The 18,352-nt window shown below is 45.2% G+C and overlaps 1 long non-coding RNA gene across 1 annotated transcript in view; it reads left to right on the top strand.

Moving 5' to 3' along the window:
* The window catches only part of LOC137525701 (uncharacterized), a 38,615-nt gene extending 21,813 nt beyond the window's left edge, over positions 1-16,802 (top strand). The window contains exon 2 of the long non-coding RNA XR_011022980.1: positions 16,438-16,802. This is a non-coding gene — a long non-coding RNA (uncharacterized lncRNA). The remainder of the gene's footprint in view (positions 1-16,437) is intronic.
* The last annotated feature ends 1,550 nt before the right edge of the window (positions 16,803-18,352 follow it).

Below are 18,352 nucleotides of genomic sequence, written 5' to 3'. Positions count from 1 at the left end.
CTTGAACTCCTGACTGAATAGGTACTGACCCTAGCCAGGATTCGAACCCTGGTCGCCCGTGTCAAAGGCGGTGCCCTTAACCAGCACACTATCCAGCCACTGTAGATCTGTTCTTAAGATGAATCCATTTTTAAGTCAGAACACTGTCACCTCTGTGCCTCTTTTATCCCCCTCTGTTTCACCTCTTCCCCCTGTGCCTATTTTGTACCACTCTGTTCCCCTTGTGCCACCTTTTGCCCCCTCTGTTCCTTCTTGTGCCACCTCTTATCCCCCTCTGTTCCCCTGTGCTACCTCTTGTCCCCCTCTGTACCCCCATGCCACCTCTTGTCTCCCTCTGTTCCTCCTGTGCCACCTCTTGTCCACCTCTGTTCCCCTGTGCCACCTTTTGTCACCCTTTTCATCTCTTGTCGCCCCTCTGTTGCCCCTGTGCCACCTCATCTCCCCGTGTGTATCTTGTCCCCCTGTGTCCCCTCTGTTCCTACTGTGCCAGCTCTTGTGCTCCTCTGTTCCCCCTGTGCCACCTCTTCCCCCATCAACTCTTGTCTCCCCGTACATCTCTTGACCCCTCTGTGCCCCCCCTATTCCCTCTGTGCCAGCTCTTGTGCCCCCTTTTCCCCCTGTGCCAGCTCTTGTACCCCTGCTCTACCTCTTGTCTCCCCTGTGTGTGTCTTGTCCCCCTGTGTCATGTCTGTTCCCCCTGTGCCAGCTCTTGTCTCCCTCTGTTTCTCCTGTGCCCCTCTGTTACCCCACTGTTATCTCTTGCACCCCCCCACCCATGCGTCTCTTGTCCCTGTGTCACCTCTGTTCCCCCATGTGCCATTTCTTGTTGTGCCCCTGTAACCTTGGCCCCCTTCTGCTATAACTTACATGGTTCCGATCCATCACTGATCCTCGTCACTCTCCTGCTGGCCATTAAGCTCCGGTCACTATGGTTACTTCTGGTAGGCACCTCTGATGTCATGGCAGCCATTGGCTGGAAGTAATTATGGTGACGGGATGCTAATCGGCCAGCAGGAAAGCGGCGAGGATCGGAGCCATGTAATTTATGGCAGAAGATGGCCATGGTGTGGTGCACAGGGAGGGGGCGAGGGTGACAAGAGGCTTGGAGAGCCCCCCCCCCCCCATGGGTGTGCCTTGCTTGTATGCTGGCTGCGCCCCTGCACAGGACCTGTACAATAGGACAAAATTACACAGCATAATCCCAGTTTTTAACCCTTCAGGTTCAGGAGAACTGGTGTGGTCTCTACACCATTCTATTGCTATTCCAAATAACACTGTGCATCACATAGCAGCCTTCACTGATTATGTACATTTTGTTCTTGCAATAATGCTGACATGCTGGCTATAATATTTCTAAAACCATTCTCCTGGAACAAGCATGTTTTACTGATGCACATCTAATCACATGGGTCTAGCTGTAAAAAATAAAAAGTTAGAAATGCTAACTGACATTTCTGATAGTTAACTACTTCCGAACCTTGATAATTGAAATATTTTTGTCGCTCCTGCGGATCTCGTCACTGAATTCCCACCGCCATCTGTAGCAGCTCACTCGCTCTCCCTGTCTCTATGACGGCAGAGCACTGTGAGCGGGTCTTTCAATGTAAGCAACTCCCATTGGCTTACATTGAAAGTCAGGCCCAGGACCAGGGCCGGATTTGTACTTTCCAGTGCCCTAGGCCTGCTGTCATCTACCCCCCCCCCCCCGCCACCACCACCACCACTACCAAAAAACATTCTGACCAACACTGACTATCGATCAGTGGTTTGAATGGGCTTATTTCAGTTGTGCTGCTCTGCCTCCCATTCAGCCAAGAATCAGAGGATGCTCTGTCTGCTCAATAATTCCTGCAATTTGTGCTCCTGCCCGAATGTGCACAGCAGCCAATAGTGTTCTGGGAATGCATACTTGAGAAATGACGCTGATATATGTACTTGTCAAGAATGCATAACACTATACTGGCGTTGGTTGCTGTGCACATCTGGGCAGGAGCAGAAAACTTGCGCAAGTCGCAAGTGGCCAGAGCATGCGCTGCTTCTTTGTCCTCTGTGAGACTGGCTGCAGTCATAGCCACAAACAGGTGACAGGGAGCGTGAGTGGCCAGAGCATGCGCTGCTTCTTTGTCCTCTGTGAGACTGGCTGCAGTCATAGCCACAAACAGGTGACAGGGAGCGTGAGTGGCCAGAGCATGCGCTGCTTCTTTGTCCTCTGTGAGACTGGCTGCAGTCAGAGCCACAAACAGGTGACAGGGAGCGTGAGTGGCCAGAGCATGCACTGCGTCTTTGTCCTCTGTGCGACTGGCTGCAGTCATAGCCACATACAGGTGACAGGGAGCGTGAGTGGCCAGAGCATGCGCTGCTTCTTTGTCCTCTGTGAGACTGGCTGCAGTCAGAGCCACAGACAGGTGACAGAGAGCGTGAGTGGCCAGAGCGAGCGTTGCTTCTTTGTCCTCTGTGAGACTGGCTGCAGTCAGAGCCACAGACAGGTGACAGGGAGTGTGAGTGGCCAGAGCATGCCCTGCTTCTTTGTCCTCTGTGAGACTGGCTGCAGTCAGAGCCACAAACAGGTGACAGGACAGCTCAATGGAGATAAACAGAGAACAGGTAAGTAGCAAACATCCTGTCAATACCCACTTTGGATGTTTGGTTGTAATTAGAGCGGACCTGAACTCAGAACTTCCTCTCTGCTTCAAAAGATACACAATAACATAATAACCTTTAAAAAAAGCATTTCTTTGTTACAGTTGATACAAATCCTGCAATAAATCGGCAGTGTCTACTTCCTGCTTTCATGGAAGCAGACATATTGTTAACATCCTGTGCTTTCAAATTAGCTTAGATGTTGTGGCAGTCAGGGGACACAGGAGAGATCAAATTACAACGTCAGATTAGACACAGATGAGGGGGAATTACACAGGCTCTCTAAAAAAATACAAGGTAGATTTTTCTATGTTTTCCTTCTGTCCTGTGCAAGAGTTCAGCTCCACTTTAAAGCATCTGAATGATATTTATTTATATTTGAAAAATCTATGTATCTCTTTTGAATGTTGGAAGTACATATGGTGGTGTGCTCTAACATATTGGCAGTATACGGGAACAAAGTCTTAAGAAGGCTTATTCACACAAAGATTACTTTTTTTCTTTTAAGCCAATAAATGGTATCATCCTCATTCAAAACTCTCCGCTTTCGCTGTGGCTAAAATGGTACAATGCTTTACTGCTACAGGAAAGGAGAAGGATGCCAAACTATACAGACTAGCATAGAGGTAGTAACAGCTCAGGTGACAGTGACAGTTTAGCAATGAAAGTAAAGCAAACAGCATTTTTATTCCTCTCATAGATGGTAGGAACAGAACATGCCAGGAAAGAGTTAACTGAGACCACTGCTGGCTAGGAAGAAAAAAAAAACCTAAAGCCATAAATTTAAGTAGACTAGAGATAAGAAAGTGTAATTTACAGCTGCTGGGGTGAGTGTCACAACTCTAAAGGAGAAAGTGAAGAAATTAGCAGGGTTCACTGATGTCTTTGAATGCCTGCATTAAAACTCAGCGGAACTTAGTTCTATCTGCTTTGTAATGTAAATCCCTGGTATTTCTCACATCAACTTGTATGATCATGATAAGAGGAATTGATCATCAGATAAGGTGACAGCAGATGTTGATTGAGAGAGAGACTTGCTGGAATTGGGGAACTCTGGAATTCAGCTATTAGTGCAGAGCAGGGCGCTGGCTGGCTGCGCTGCGGGACCAGAAGAGGTGATTAATTTTGACATATGACCTCTTCTCTCTCCAAGTCATGCCGCCCTTCTTATCTTATCTGATTTTATCGCCCTAGGCCGTGGCCTTTGTGGCCTTTCCAGAAATCCGGCCCTGCCCAGGACCCAATGAAAGCAGCTCCTGGCCGGCTTACAGGAACTCTGCCATCATAGAGAAGGCAGAGTGGGTGTCCCAGGTTCCCAACGTGCGGCGGTGACGGTGATTGCGGTGGGTATGTGTGGCGATTTGTCGATGTTTCTGTACCAGTGGTCTCTGGTCCTTAAAGGGGCAGAGACCGCTGGTACTTAAGTTGTTAAAGGGAACCTGAAGTGAGAGGAATCTTCATTCCCATATAAAAATGCCATTTTCCTGGTTGTCACAATGAACTTTTGCCTTCAGTTGTTTTTAAAAAGAAACCAAGGTGAAAAACATTTAGAGGCTGCCATATTTATATATTTTTAAACAATACCAATTGCCTGCCATCCTGCCCATCTTTCTGGCATAGGTAGTGTCTGAATCACACACGTGAAACAAGCATGCAGGTAATCCAGTCAGCCTTCAGTATGAAGGGTCTGTGGCTCTGAGGCTAAATGTATTCGAAGCAGAGGCTCAGCAGGACAGCCAAGCAATATGCATTATTTAAAAGTAAATAAACATGTCAGCCTCCATATGTCTCTCACCTCGGGTTCCCTTTAAGTCACACACCTGCAACAAGTATGCAGCCAGCGGAGTCTGAACAGAGTCAAACATCTGATCTGAATGTTCATTCTGTGCCAGTGCCCTAAAGTATTAGAAGCAGAGCATCAGCACAGATGTCAGGCAGGTGGCATTTTTATTAGAGAATGAAGATTGCAGCCTCTATTTCCCTTACTTGTGACATCGCTAAAACAGCATAGCAACATCGCAGCAGGAGAAGGGTATACAAGGAGTGAAAAGCTGGCTGGAGGCGGGTGCTTCTAATCAGTGACTTCCCTCACACTATCACCTGTTACTTCCATGTAAGGTGTAAATGAGTATGCATAGCCTGGGAAGGTAAATATAACACTGCACTTTACTGCAAACTCTGCAGCTGGGATGGGAGACTTGGGGCAACCTAATAGTGATGACCTAAATGACAATGTACATTGCATGGGTGTTTATAGCATGGTTTTAACTCTGGTCTTTCACAAATAGCCCAGAGATCAAATTGCACACTGCTGAGGTTGCAGCTGTGAAGAAAGGGACTTAAGGTATTGCTTTCCCAACCTTTTATAATAATTCCACAACATTTGTACGCATGTTCGATTTGAGTGTCTCACAAAGTCTTCAGCCAGCCAGAGGATCTGCATGTGGCCAGAAAACTAGCATTTACAGAAGGTCAGCAATGGCAGCTTCCATATTTCTGTCATGACAGGTATGCTTTAACCTTAAAAGGCTTCCCTTTTGCAGCACTCACAGAATAACGAACAGCTCAGGGCTATACAAACTCCATCAATGAGATTTTTAATCTTTAAATAAGCCACAGCAAATGACTTCTTCACACCGTCAAATGTTCACTTAGCTCTAATGAAAAAGCATTTATCACAAAACACTGACCTCTCATTTTCGCCTGCAAGATTGATGATTTGCTCGAGGATTGGAGGCAGTGGCATTTGTGCATACAACATCCAATGGCTTTTTTCCCATTTCAGTCAATAGACAGCAAAATCACTTTATTTACCTAGTGATACTTCTATGGATTAGAAAGAGTAAATGCAATCATGAATTTCATTAGCTCTTATATGAGCTTAGTGCATTGTTAACAAGAAGGCCTGCTTAAAGTGAACCTGTATGAAAAAAAATGCTTAGTAGTGCACGTACTGCACAAGAATAATATGAGATTACAGGGATTTATCTGTTGTCCCTAAAGTGTTATACTCATGATAGACGGATGGTTGGAGCTGCCTCTGCCGAGAATCCAGAGCTACCTGATGCCTCGCCTGAGAGACCGAAGTCAAGTGCAGGCCAAGCACATGTTCTCCTACTTACCCATCCTCCTCCTCCTCAAAGCCAATCCATCGTGTGCTGTGTTGTTATCTCTAATGCCTCCTCCATAGCTGCAGAATGCGTCACTAGCCTCTAGGCCAATGACACATCAGTACAGCACTGGGCTCTCCACTGTTGCCCAAGCCATGTGATCAAGTCCTGATTTAGGTGATACCAAAGGGGTGCCTCTTTTACCTCCTTGTCTTATTGGCTCCCAGCTATCAGTATTATAAACCCAGAATCTGAATTTTTATGAAGTAAGTGTCTCAACTTATCTCTTTTTTACATAGTTCTTGTACTATTCTAATTGTTTATGAGTGCCTCTTTTTAATCTCCCAATCAAAAATCTTAGCGTGTTTTAATTAATTAAGAAAATGTTTATTATAATTTCTTGGTTAAGGGATTACCATTGTGTAGGGTTTGAAAATACAGCTGTACATATGTTATCAAATATCTGACCAGTTCAACTGAGAAAGTAAATTAAATAAGTTTTCATAGTAATCTGTAAATATTTTTTGCCATGTATGTGGATAATATGATTCAACTGGCATAGTATTTTTTACACTAAAGGTCAACCGACCACCACTTGAATAACCCACTATCAAAATATACACAAGAAAATTGCTGGGATGCAATCCAAGTACATATGACAATAACATGGGCTGCTACAATAAAAAATAACTTTTATTACAATATGCTTAAAACATAGGTATATTAAAAATCCCTATGGGGGGGGAGGGGGGTAATGAATATCCTCACAGTGCGCACTGTACAACCAGGTGGTATAACCACCATAATAACCCTGTCTGCGGCCTACAGACACAAAAAAAAAAAGTGATTGGCAAAAAATGTTTTCATCCAAAACACAGTTGCTCCTGCGTATCATCAATTTGTAACCACATTCCACAATTGTAGCTTCATATATATGGAGCTACAATTGTGGAATGTGGTTACAAATTGATGATACGCAGGAGCAACTGTGTTTTGGATGAAAACAATTTTTGCCAATCACAAGCAGGAGAGAGCGGTTCCCATAGTAACGGCGATACACATCGCCACCACAGGAAGCCGCTGCCCTGCTTCCTGCCTCCTCACAGCAGCTGCGGGGCGTGCTGCTGTGAATCAGTTGAGCAGGAGAAGGGAATATAGAGGAAGCGGCCGCTGGCTAAGGTAACAGCAGCGGTGGCTGCGGGGGGGGGGGGGGGGGGGGCGGTTGGGGTGTCTATACTGGGGCACTACCTACCCATACTAGGGCGCTATACTGGGCACTATACTAGCTGTACTGGGCGCTATACTAGCTATACTGGGGTGCTTCCTACCTATGCTGGGCACTATACTAGCCATACTGGGCACTATACTAGCTAAACTGGGCACTATACTAGCTATACTGGGGCACTACCTACCCATACTGGGCACTATATTAGCTATACTGGGGTAACTATACTAGCCATACTGGAGCAACTAAACTCCCTATACTGGGGCAACTATGCTAGCTATGCCGCCACACCTCAGACCTACCCCCCCCCCCCCCCCCCCCCCGGTAACCTGCTGCGCACGACACTGTCCACTGATATATATGGTACAATTAATCAGCCATGGCTTCTTTATATTGTCAAAGTCATTTAGGGCAGGTATTAATCCATATGCAATTGCTGCTGCGTCAAGCCAAAAGACAACATTCATCCAGTTTTCCTACCGTGTTTCCCCGAAAATAAGACACTGTCTTATATTAATTTTTGCTCTAAAAGATGTGCTAGGGCTTATTTTCAGAGGATGTCTTATTTTTTGGCAAACACTGGTAGCTTTCCTATACAAAACGTACATACTCTGTGCAACGTACACAGAGCTTGTGGTTTGCAGATATTGGCTCTCAATTACAAGAAATTAATTCTGCTGATCATGTAATTAAGAGTCTATTTCTTGCAGGAAGAGAACTGTCAGGCTCCCCCGAGCATAGGATAAGCTGTGTGTGTGTGTCCTGGGAAGAGGTGAAAAGGTGAAGTGCTGCTGATGCTTATCACACAACAGATCAGGAGGGCTGGCTCCAACAAAAACACAAATTGCCTGACACATATATAGGACTGTGTAGAACTCACATTATACTGCTGCTCTCCTGTATCCAGGCTTTGTATTGAGCATGACTTGCTGTCATGTGGGCTGCTGCCTAGCTAGGGCTTAAATTTGGAGGATGTCTTACATTTCAAGCATTCTTGAAATTCCTGCTAGGTTTTATTCTCAGGGGATGTCTTACTTTAGGGGAAACACAGTAGGTGCAAATATAACATAGAACGGTCTCCTCATAGTATTCTTGCTATAAGCGTATGAGGTTTCTTTCCTCCCCCATACTAAGTATATTTTGTCCAGAAATTATCTACTGTTCTTAACTGAAGTTTTTATTAGGTCATCTGGCTAATTTACTATGTATGGCAGAAGATAGAGTTGTTCCAGGTGTTTAATGTCTATGGAAATTGAGTCTGAACTTATAAGCTTTCCTCTAAATCAATGCTATAGAGTTAAACTGCCCTCTGATGTATAGCTTATGTGCCTTGCAAGTAGCTGCGATAGGTACTTTGGTAGATGCACTGATATTAAAATAAGTGCCTAGCTTTCCCTATCAGCTAATGGTAAGCACAGATTCGTTGAGCCTCTAGTGGCAAGGTCTGATTAGTTTTTCATGTTAATTTAGTTGTATTCTTACTGAGTTATAGACTGACCATGTAAAATTATATACGGTATCTAGGCAACCTTGATTTATGAATGTATTTGAACTCTTTTAAGAAGGTGAAATAAAAGACTGTTTTTAGATGGTGGGGTCATTTGGACAAATGTACCCATAGTCCCAGGGATCAGTGAATAATGGCGCACAGCGCCTATGCATAAAAATGGCGCCGCATTAAAAAGATACTCTTATCGCTATTTATCGTTAGTACTGCATAATAATGGCGCACAGGGAAAAAAGAAGAAAAACGGCACACACTAACGTTATTTATCAATAGTGGCACACACTAACGTTATTTATCAATAGTGGCACACACTAACGTTATTTATCAATTGCGCCCTACATAAGCCAAACTGCAGACGTTATTTAACTGCAAAATGGGGAATGGATTTAATGTAACACTGTCAAGGTTAGGGTTAGGCACCACTGGGGGGGGGGGGTGTTAAGGTTAGGCACCACCAGGGGGGTCTTAGGGTTAGGCACCACTAGGGGGGGTCTTAGGGTTAGGCACCACCAGGGGGGTCTTAGGGTTAGGCACCACCAGGGGGGTCTTAGGGTTAGGCAAAACCAGGGGGGTCTTAGGGTTAGGCAACACCAGGGGGTCTTAGGGTTAGGCACCACCAGAGGGGTCTTAGGTTAGGCACCACCAGGGGGGTCTTAGGGTTAGGCACCACCAGGGGGGTCTTAGGGTTAGGCACCACCAGGGTGTGGTTAGGGTTAGGCACCACCAGGGGGGTTTAGGGGTTAGGGATAGGTACAGAGAGGGTTCTGTGTGTTAACGGTAAATAACAATAAGGCTTTAACGTTAAATAGCGATAAGCGGCAAACGGATTAGCGGCAACACCGTGCGCCATTATTTGCAGGCGCCATTTTCAGATGGATGCATAGTCCCATGGGTACAACCAAACACATCTTCACGCAAAATAACCATTGGAACATTCTTAGATTGGAATACACACCATATCCCTGTAACATTTCTCAATTAGACAGGAACTAAGCATAAATTAAACCCAGTGTGTAAGAAAGCAATAAAATAGTCCAAACAAAACAAAACAAAAGCCTAAGTTTTGAGTGTATCTAATGGAGAGCGGAGACCCTCTTTATGATGTGTGCATCATGTAGTGCACAGGTTTGTGCCAAACACAAGGCCCATGGGCTGAATGTGGCCCTCATTGCCATTGTGGCCAGGGCCGGATTTGTGGGCAGGCCACACAGGCCGGGGACTAGGGAGGGGAAAATGCTGGGGCGGGGTTACAACTGTTGGCAGATCAACTGTTCTATAATTGCTTCTCTGCGCAGAGCTGATTTTTTTCCTCCTCGCCTCTCTCCTGCACGCACTGCTCTCTCTCCTCTTCCGCCCTTTTCCTTCACTCTGACACTGATGGGAGGGGCTGAGCAGGTCAGACGTCAGAGCTGCCCCGGGAAATTGGAGATGGAGGAACAAAGCGCTGATCAGATGGACTGGTGCAACAGCAGATCTGCTTCCACGTTCTGTGCTAGTCAGTGAGTGTGCTCGCTGAGTGCCTTTACACATGCTCTGGGCTAGTCTCAGTCCCCTCCAGAAGAGTCTGCATGGTAGCGATCTTGTCCTGTAGAAGTTGCCTTGCAAAGTGTCTTCCTCCTGCATACTTGGAATTCCTTTGTACGCTAGCAATGATAGCAGAAACATTGCCTATCATTGCAGTGTAATTTAAGAGAACAGGCTGAAAGGGCAGAGGAAGGGAAGTGAGAGCTGACTGTGTGCAGAGACTTGCAGAGTTGGTTAGTGGCTGTCTTTGTCATTGTGCTGTTATGTATTCCACTCTTGAAACAAGTGTCTTGTTATATACATAATGGAGATAGGTTTGCTTTTTATGCTATGTTATTAAGGCGGTTAGGTGTTAAAAGATACAGCACAATTGCATTGGTTTGTTTGGCTATTCATTTCTGAAGACACTAGTTGGCAGTTGGTATTGCTTTAGGGCTCGTTCACACTATGTGGTGTGTCTTGACTGACATGACAGCACTGCACTTGTCTAAAGACTTACCATTCACACTGCAGAGTGCGTTCCCGTGCGATGTGTTATAACGCAGCCGGGAACATCCTAGCACATTATGCATGCATTTTCATGCATTTTTCTTCAAAGGGATGAAAGACGCATGCGATTTAGCGCATTGCAATGTGCACTTCCATGTGTTGCAATGCATGCATGAGACTGCATTTGTGCATGCGTTGCCCAGTGTGATTGACAGAAAGAACTTATGGAACTACTAGTGACCTAAGCCCATTTAAAAACGGGCTCTAGGTCTGTCACCTCCACCACATGTCAGTCCGGCCAGCCCGTCCTGCTCCTGTCCCAACAGCTCTCCGTGCAGGACATGCGCAGTAGCGCAAATGCACGGACACACATGGACAGGACGCAGAGACACTTAGGTATTACATAGTTATTTTGGTTGAAAAAAGACATACGTCCATCGAGTTCAACCAGTTTATTATTGTATAGGATTCATTTTGTGCACATAATATAATGGACAGTGTAATGGTTACAAGACAAATAACATTTATATTGCGCTTTTCTCCTGGCGGACTCAAAGCGCCAGAGCAGCAGCCACTAGGGCACGCTCAATAGGTAGTAGCAGTGTTAGGGAGACTTGCCAAAGGTCTCCTACTGAATAGGTGCTGGCTTACTGAACAGACAGAGCCAAGATTCGAACCCTGGTCTCCTGTGTCAGAGGCAGAGCCCTTAACCATTACACCATCCAGCCACTTCACTGGCTAAGGGCTCTGCCTCTGACACGGGAGACCAGGGTTCAAATCTTGGCTCCTCCTGTTCAGTTAGCCAGCACCTATTAAGTAGGAGACCTTAGGCAAAACTCCCTAACACTGCTCCCTAACAGGACACGCTCTATAACACTGCTGCTGCCTATAGAGCGTGTCCTAGTGGCTGCAGCTCTGAGGCTTTGAATCTGCCAGGAGAAAAGCGTGATATAAATGTTCTGTATTTTGTTTATTGGTTAGGAGGTATGGGAAAAAATGTTACTTTTCAATTATAGGTTCCACTGGGTAACTGCAGTGAGCAGTTCTGCTGATTACTCTTGGGACTCATTTAATTAAAAAAAAACATTATTTCTGCTTTAAAGGGAACCTGAGACGAGAAGCGTCTCGGGTTCCATACTTACCTGAGGCTTCCTTAAGTCCCCTTGAGGCTGCTCGTCCCTCACCTTCTCTCCGGGTGGTTCCTGTCACTTGCAATTCAGCCAGAATGGCTGGCCGAGTCACACTTCGTCACACATGCCCTGCCAGGTGCGCACTCATGACTCGGCCAGGCTTTCGGGCTGAATTGCAGGGGACAATAAATACTCAGTGAGATGGTGAGAGATGAGCAACCTTAAGGGGGCTTAAGGAAGCCTCAGGTAAGTATGGAACCTGAGACACCTCTCGTCTTAGGTACACTTTAAGAAATGTGAACACGTTTATTGGGTATGTGATGGTGGAAACATATAATTACTCCAACCCACCATGTGACCAGCTCCTGTGTTGTAGATAATCATATGCAGGGCTATTTTCACATGTACAGGCTCTACTGAAACTTGGGAGGGGCGGTTGGTGAAAGTGGGCCTTGGGTGGTAAGAAGTACAAATCCGACCCTGATTGTGGCCCTCCAGAGATTCAAATGTGCATCATTGTAAGCAGAAAAACCACACCAGCACATTGCCTTCCAAACCATAGCAGCACACTGGTTAATACTTTGACTGTTTGAGGTGGGTTGCAGCAACAACCCATGGGACCCCTCAGCAAAATTGCCATGGAGCCCACTCTGGGCAACCAAACCCCTTCATGTGACTAGCATTTTGCCTTGGGCCACATTTCATCTTGAAGATTGTCTGCCGAAGCAGCACTGGGGCAGGTAGATATTAAACTTCTCCACTACACTACTCTGCAGAAGAGGCGGGAGCAGGCTCCCCATGTTCGCTATAATTACGCCACTTAGTTTGAGACTGTTCAATAAACTGTTAATCTTAATAAACAATTTGGGTTGGGACTTTAGACTAGCTTTTACATTTTGGCTCCTTACATGATTGAGTTTGACTCCCCTGATATAGTGGGAACAGGAGTGGAGGGTATGTATAATGCCATAAATATGACCCCAGCCAGCTGTGATTGATAAGCAGAAGTGTTGGTTTGTTGTAAGGAGGAAGCATTGGAGTCGTGTGAAACGCAACGTAACACGCAAGTCAATTAACTCCTGAACAGTGATGATTGGGAGTATTTGAGTGTTCCAAATTTGCTTTTCAAAATTTGTACACCAATGGGTGGGAGGGGGAGGAGTCGACAAAGGGAGGAAGAGGCAGCCACATGGGGGAAGGCAGTGGCACAAGTAGAGAAAAAGACAGCCACGTGTGGAGGTGACACAAGCAAGTAGAAACAACCAAAAAGTGGGTGGCACTGAGAGGGAGAAAAATATTGGAATCCGAAAACTGGCACACACACGCACACACACACACACATACGCGTGCGTACAGTACACCCCTATGAGAAAGAGAAAAAGACACAAAGGGGTCTATACACTAAATTACATTGAGCAGAATTAAGCTTGTAAAGTCTTACACAAGATGAGTCAAGTTTAATGTATTGCATTTTGCTATACTCATCACGCTGTAAAACTTAATGCAAGTTCTTCTGCTTAAAGCAATTTAGTGCATACACCCACGGCTGGGTTCACAATGCCCTGAGCGAAATTTAAGTTTGGTTACCCCAAAGGATTTTGACCCCCACACTGGGTCATTAAACAATTAGGAAAACAGTTGGAAAATACCGCTCGACCGTATTGTGGAGGACAGTGCAGGAACACAGGCAGCCGTGCACAATATATTCAGATCAAGGAAGGAAGGTCCGCACAATTGTCTCCAATATCGAAAATACAAAATAATGGTTTATTCAGGACGTATCCATACAATCAGAAAGCATTCCACAATCAGAAAGCATTCCTCAGTGGAATGCTTTCTGATTGTATGGATACGTCCTGAATAAACCATTATTTTGTATTTTCGATATTGGAGACAATTGTGCGGACCTTCCTTCCTTGTCATTAAACAATACCATAGAACAAAAAAAGAGCATATTTGGGCATTTACTGGTCAAACCTACTGGTCTCCCACTACCCTATGCACTCACATGCCAAATTCCAAAAGCAATTTATTAAGAAAGCAAATGTCATGACTTCAATCACTGCAACAGACACCAGCCAGAACGTTTCAGCCTTGTAAACACACTAGATGGCCAATTGGAGCTACCTCTGCAGAGAATCTTGCTAATGTAGGGCAGCCCCTGACCTTTCCTGAGAGTTTCGGGTTATCTCAGGCTAGCAGAGGCCGGTTCTTCTCTTTAGCCCTCCCATTCCATCATACATCACACATCGTCCCTCTCCAACCCTCCATAACAACAGTATGCATTACAAGCCTGTAGGCTAGCAACACTTGTACAGAAATTGGCTAGCAAACTGTTGTCTGAGGAATCAAGTCCCAATCCCTGTGTGTGACAATACTCATGTGTGCGTTTATACATCCGGTAGTTGTAAATGTAGCACAAAGGGTAAACACAAGCGATTTATGTGTTCTGGAAAAATAATCTACTCGGCACATTTTTTGAAGCATGTGAGAGAAGAAACATACAGCCCATAAAAAAAGTCTAAGGATTATATTGGATCCTCTTACATTAAACTGTTAAAAGTGAATATGTAGAGATGAATATGAAGATAATATAAGCTAATAGATTACTGCTACATTTATTCCCCACCATTAAAGGGATACTGTAGGGGGGTCGGGGGAAAATGAGCTGAACTTACCCAGGGCTTCTAATGGTCCCCCGCAGACATCCTGTGTTGGCGCAGCCACTCACCGATGCTCCGGCTCCGCCTCCAGTTCCCTTCTGGAATTTCTGACTTTAAAGTCAGAAAACCGCTGCGCCTGCACGCCCGTGTCCTCGCTCCCGCTGATGTCACCAGGAGTGTACTGCGCAGACACAGACCACACTGGGCCTGCGCTGTGTGCTCTTGATGACATCAGCGGGATCGAGGACACGGCAACGCAGGCGCAGTGGTTTTCAGACTTTAAAGTCAGAAATTCCAGAAGTGAACCGGAGGCGGGGCCGGAGCATCGGTGAGTGGCTGCGCCAACACAGGATGTCTGCTGGGGACCGTTAGAAGCCCCGGGTAAGTTCAACTCATTTTCCCCTGACCCTCCTACAGTATCCCTTTAAAGAGCCCAGTGCTCATTCCTTGGTAGACAGCTTCTTTTTAAAAAAAAACAATTCAAGTACTCCCTGACATCGAAAAGGTTACTACCATCATCGCTGCTGAGGGAATCCTCTCTCCTTAATTTTCATGGAAGTGGGGCGTTGCCTCTGCAGTTGTGCAGTCCAAGGTCTTGCCTCTCTTCCTTTTGCAAGCTCTCACCACTCTGATACTTCCTTGGTAGGAAGGCCTCTAGAAGTGCATGCTCCTGCCTACCATTGGCATCGCTTTCATCCTTCCTTGAGCAGGGGGCGAAGCTTAGTGGCGGCCTAGGGGCTGAGCTTTACAGCAGTCTTGGTGCTCCTTCCAAGGTCGCCCTGGTTGCTCGGGACAAAGGCCAGCCCTGCATAAACCCCATAGGGAGATATCCCCTTTGTGGAACTTAGGACAGGTAGACACATACTAAATAAGGAGAGGAGACCAAAAACAGGGAGAAAGCTATGGAATGATCCCCACTTGGAAAAGAACACAGGTGGATCTTTCCTTGGCACATGGTGGGGGTAGAAAAAGCACCACTCCAGCAGAAATTAATAGTCGCAGCATGCCATGCAGCCAAAGAAATCACTGGACTCCCCTACAAAACTTTGGATGGGCCCCCCTCCCCCTGCACACTGAATAGGGACTGTCTACAAATCTTTGTTTACAAAACTTTGTAGGATTGTAGGATTCTTTCTCAGTGGCTGAGCGGATGCAGTCATTAGAACAATTGTGCAGAGAACAGAAAGTTTTTTTTCTCTCCTTGCCCTTAGTTGTCAGTCTCTCAGGATAGGGCCCCCTGTGGCTTCAAGGCCCCCCAGCAGCTGCATCCCTTGCAGGATCTATTGTTACGCCCCTGAGCAGCACTGATCACATGATCTTTTACAACTTGGGCACAACGATATATGGGTAAGTGCACTGAATTAGAGGCATCATCAATCACTTTTGATAACTTACTCATTCAAATTCCCCACCTAAATTGTCCCTAGGCTGAGATCCGAACTCTTAACCTCCTCTCATAGGCATCAGCCTATGAGAGGGATTCGTTCAGAGAGACAGCTAAGTGTTCCCTGTACAGCACTGCGCTAGATCGCAGCGCTATACAGATATAAACAACCCCTTCTTTTTCAGTTAAAGACCTGCCAGCCGCGATTACGGGCTGGCAGGTTGATCTGCAGGGAATGATCGCGCATGCGCACAAGCGTTCCCTGCTAATCCCTGCCCACTGCTCTTGACTCCGATTGGCATTAGGTGGTCCTGGGGCTGCCACCCTCCCGCCGCCGATCGGCGTTCGGCGGTTGAAAGGGGGTTGAACAAAAAACAGTTCTTTGTTACAGCTGATTAAAATCCTAAAATAAATCTGGACTGTTTCTACTTCCTGATTCATGGAAACAGACATATTGTTAACATCATGTGCTTTCAAATAAGTGTATCTGCCATCTCTGCCATGGCAGTCATGTGACACAAGGGAGAGATCAAATTACAACTTGTGATTAGATACGAATGAGGGGGGAATTAAACAGGCTAAACTCTCTAAATACATACAGGGTGCATTTCTTTCTGTTTTCCTTCTGTCCCGTGCAAGAGTTCAGGTACGCTTTAAACCCTTGTTTAGCATACATTGTTTACCTCATCACTTTATTTTCACTTCAGGTTTGTTTTAAAGTGATCCTTATTAACTATCTCAAAGTGCTCTTTTTGTGTTTTCAAGATGTTTTCCAGGCTTACTGCTCACCTGTGTCTAACTACCATGCCTGTGGATTTTCGGGCCAATTCCTCCCGCAGTCAGGAGCATACATAATAAATGAGCACTGGGCATGGAGAATGAGGGGGAAGGCTTCATAATTTCTGCCAGATATTGATTGCCGGAGCTGCCGCATAATTACAGGCAGCACTTATAAAACACAGAGTTTACTAGCAGGAATCTGCACTGGGTGTCCAAAACTGGCCTGAAGACCTTCTTTGTGGAATGACTCTTTCCAGGACGTCTCTCAGCATGGAAGGAAGGAATCGAGGACGAGGAACAATGGACTATTTTATAAATCCACAAAATAACATGTGACTACTTATTCTCAATTTGCTGTATACATTTTCTTTTATGATGGTCTCCATAGGTGTCCAATAGACCCAGAAGAAGAATATCAATTTTCCCCTGTCTTAAAAGAAATAATGACAAAAAAAATAGATTCTCAGGAATATAATGCAACTGACAACAATAAGCTTGTTGAATACCTAGAAATATCAAACATGGTGTGCTGCAATTATTGCACAGATTGTCTAAACCAGAGAAAACTGCAGGCTTTATTTGACTTTTCCACATTGGCAATTGCTGCTTCTGATGCTGAAATAATCGTCCTGTTTGTAGCACACAGATTTGTAGTAGCTCGGAGGGACTTTCTCTTTCTTTCTGTACTTGATTTGATTAAAGTGCTAGAAAGCAATAAACACTTTAGTTTATAAAAATAGCTCTTTAAAACATTTAAACTTGGAACACTTCATTTCTTTGAGCTTATTGAATTCTCCTCCTCTGTTTTCATGCTTGCTTCTTATCCTTGCTTGACTCTTTTGCTATACGCACATCTTTTGATGATTTCTGCACACAGTGCGCAGTCCACTTTAGTTTGGGACTTTCTTCTTTATGGGTTCATGTCTTAGATAGTTAGTTTAATCACCATGATCTGTATGCAATAGGTAAGCTTTCAAACAAAACACTTCTAGACGCATAGACGTAAAAAAGGCACCAGGAAAAAAATCGGGGAAACGTGTGGCTGAGTAACGTGTTTTTGTTTGTAAAAGGGGGCGCAGGATGTAGCCAATAAATGTGATTTAGTTTATAAAAATAACAGTAAGAGTAGGCGCTGGGAGGACTTATATCTATTGAGCTGCACGTTTCCAAAAAAAGGGTGATCCCTGAACCCTCAGAGAATTAAAAATATAATTATAATCAAATGGACATGCGCTGTCTATAAAGAAATGATTTAATCATTGATTTTCTTCACATTTACATAAAAAACTTCATAAAAATTCTGTGCTAAAAGTGATTACTCTACACGCAGCAAAAAACTTCACAATCAATCGCTCAGAACACCATACATTCATTAAAAATAACGCATACTTATGTAAACACAGGAACTGCACGCTACAGATTAGTATTCCCCTCTACCCATAATAGGCAAGGCAAAGATTATGAATATTGATTCCAGCAACCCCCTCAAAAAATAGATCGTTATGTAGGATCCTACTTCAAGAAAAAATGCTGGCCAGCCTCTTAATACAAGGAATACTTCCACTTCCTGAAAGTAGATGCGTCCGTTGTTAATGGTTTTATCCAATACAATGCACGCTGACAGTCACATTAATATGCACCTCTTTGTAGCTTGGTTTCAGAGCAGGCTATATCTACTATGGATACCTCTGAATCTTAGGAGCTCCTCTCACGAACTTCCAAGATGTGGAGTTGTGTACTCAGCCCGATACTGCAGGGCCTCTTTCTCCAGTCAGCTCACGGCGTTGCTCGGCGGCCTGCGTCACTTCCTGCTGGCAAGTCCAGTGTGACGCTCGCTCGCTTACCCTGCAAGCCCGGAGCAGTCTCTATGGGTGACGTCACCTTAAAGCAATAGGACCTT

Source organism: Hyperolius riggenbachi, chromosome 7, assembly GCF_040937935.1.
Source record: "Hyperolius riggenbachi isolate aHypRig1 chromosome 7, aHypRig1.pri, whole genome shotgun sequence".
Classification (NCBI taxonomy): Eukaryota; Metazoa; Chordata; class Amphibia; order Anura; family Hyperoliidae; genus Hyperolius; species Hyperolius riggenbachi.
This window is presented reverse-complemented; position numbering and strand designations above follow the sequence as displayed.